Here is a 3,160-nt window from a genome sequence, read left to right as displayed (position 1 = left end):
CTTTGTTGACTATGAGGTTAGCTAATATGTTGACAACGACGCAGGCTGTGTGTAGTGGCTAGCGGTTATGATATGATGGTTTGACTTGGAAAGGCTTTTTCGCCTGGTCACAGACAGCTGTTGTGTAGTGCAATTCAGTCCACAATCGAAAGGAAAAGGTGAGAGGAGAGAACGTAGATTCGAGAAGGAATTATACAACAAGCAAAGTGATCATCCTGTTTGTATGTGGCTGCTATGAAAGTGAACTGTATTTGCGGGTGATCAGGGGTGTATTCATTCTGTTTTTCTGTTGAAAAACATTTCTTAAAGGGAAGCAAACGGAACGAAACAGGGATAAACATACCTGCATTTGTCCAATAGACAATAGACTCTTGCAACTGTTTTGACTAATGATTACACCCTAGATCAACTAGATGTAGGGAAAAGTGTGCAAGACGGTATTGAATGTGTTACTGTCTGTTACCATGACTACTACAATTTTTCTCTTGACCTGTGCACTTACGTTGTGAACTTTTATTCTTATTGTAGCAACCTCATGATGGGTTTAGGGAGTATCATGTAGTAACCTAAACCTATCAATGTTATATTGAGCTGGGTGAGTGGAATATGAATGACGGTCATCAAATATGCTATTATAGAAATAAGGCCATGCTCGTGTGTGTGTGTGTGTGTGTGTGATCAGTTACTGACTCTTGCAAGCCTAGAGACTGCCAACTTATATTTAAATTATCAGCATGCCTTGTTATTTTGCCATCATCTCTATTTATGAGAGCCTTTCACTCAAGTGAGCTGTGTTACACTGATTGCATTCGCCTAATTTCTGACATCCTCACGTGTGAAATTGAATTGCATTAACTATTTGTTTACTTTCATGGTGTGCTGTGATCTCCCAGATAGACATGAACTACGTTGACTTGAGTCCGCTTGTGCCAATTCCATATCACCTCCTCCCTCCCCAAACTAATTGCTCAACACTCCTCAGAACTATAGTTAAAAGGAATCTAGAACTTATCTTCAGGCATCATTCGAACGTCCACATCGTTTTGCTGCTGCTCATCTCCGTCTGCTGTTGGAAAAAGACACCAATCACAACGCTCTCTACAGCACTACTAAAGGAAAGTGCTTGTTTCAAACATCTGAGTGTCACTCCAATTGTTGGCCAGTACATGCTGTAATTTGATGTTTTGTGTCCCCCATGGCTGCAAACACAGGGGAAATACCTAATGGAGCTGCGAGAGGCTACATCCAACACTACAACCCAGCAGGCCTGGCGCAAATCGAGAGACAGACCAGCAAGCAGCAACCGATCCAAGCTGCCAAGAGCTCAACTCTTAAAACGCTCTCCATAGCACTACTAAAGGAAATTGCATATTTCCAGTGAGTGAGTGTGACTTAAATTTTTGGCCAGTACATCCTCTAATTGTATGTTTTGTGTCCCCCGCCACTACACACCACACGCCCGACGCAGCTAGTGTGTAGCGAAGGACAGCCGGCAACCTGCCATTGACCACCGAGCCAGCTATCGACTAACGACCCCTGTTCGGAAGGAAGAACCGAACCCTGCTCGGGTAGAGCCGAACGAACAAACCCTGCTCAGAAAGAGATGAATGAACTAATATTGGCCACTGCTCAGTGAGTGAATCAACCATTGCATTAATTTTCCCCAGTGCTCATAGTTACCCTATAGCCCCAAATCCTAGCCCCTCGCCGAAACAATATGGAGTGCCTGGATACAGTCCTATACCACAAACACCCGAGGTGCCTTATTGCAATTATAAAAGTTGTTACCAACGTAATTAGAGCAGTAAAAATAAAAGTGCTGTCATATCCGTGGTATATGGTCTGATATAGCACGGCTGTCAGCCTATCAGAATTCAGGGCTCGAACCCCCCCCCCCCAGTTTATAATTGTATACAGTGCCTTCACACCCCTTGACCTTTTCCACATTTTGTTGTTACAACCAGAATTTAAAATTGAATAAATGCAGATTTTTTTGGTCACTGGCTTACACATAATACCCCATAATGTCAAAGTGGAATGATGTTTGTTTGTAATGTTTACAAATTAATTACATTTAAAGCTGAAATGTCTTGAGTCAATAAGTATTCAACCCCTTTGTTATGGCAAGCCTAAATAAGTTCAGGAGTAAACATTTCACATGAGTCACATGTGCAATAATAGTGTTTAACATGATTTTTGAATGACTACCTCATCTCTGTACCCCACACATACAATTATCTGTAAACTACCCCAGTCGAGCAGTGAATTTCACACAGATTCAACCACAAAGACCAGGGAGGTTTTCCAATGCCTCGCAAAGAAGGGAACCTATTGGTAGGTAGGTTAACGTTATTTATTTTTTAAAGCAGACATTGAATATCCCTTTCAGCATGGTGAAGTAATTAATTGCACTTTGGATGGTGTATTAATTTACCCAGCCACTACAAAGATACAGGTGTCCTTCCTAACTCCGTTGCCGGAGAGGAAGGAAACCGACCCAAGATTTCACCTTGAAGCCAATGATGACTTAAACAGTTAGAGTTTAATCGCTGTGATAGGAGAAAACTGAGAATGGATCAACAACATTGTAGTTACTCATAATACTAACCTAATTGACAATGAAAAGAAGGAAGCCTGTACAGAATAAAAAATATTCCATAACATGAATCCTGTTTGCAACAAGGCACGAAAGTAATATTGCAAAAAGAAATTGACAAAGCAATTCACTCTTTGTCCTGAATACATAGTGTTATGTTTGGTGCAAATCCAACACATTACTGAGTACCCCTTTCCATATTTTCATGCATAGTGGCGGCTGCATCATGTTATGGGTATGCGTGTAATCGATAAGGACTGGGGAGTTTTCAGGATGAAAAAAAGAAACGGAATGTAGCTAAGCGCAGGCAAGCCTGGTTCAGTGTGCTTCGCACCAGACACTGGAAGATGACTTCACCTTTCAGCAGGACATCAACCTAAAACACAAGGCCAAATCTAGACGAGTTGCTTGCCAAGAAGACAGTGAATGTTCCTGGGAGGCCTAGTAACAGTTTTGACTTAAATATACCTCAATCTATGGCAAGATCTGAAAATGGTTGTCTAGCAATGATCAACAACCAATTTGACAGAGTTTGAAGAATTTGGAAAAGAATAATTGCCGAAT

Source organism: Oncorhynchus masou, chromosome 1, assembly GCF_036934945.1.
Source record: "Oncorhynchus masou masou isolate Uvic2021 chromosome 1, UVic_Omas_1.1, whole genome shotgun sequence".
Lineage (NCBI taxonomy): Eukaryota > Metazoa > Chordata > Actinopteri > Salmoniformes > Salmonidae > Oncorhynchus > Oncorhynchus masou.
Note: the sequence above shows the minus strand (reverse complement) of the source record.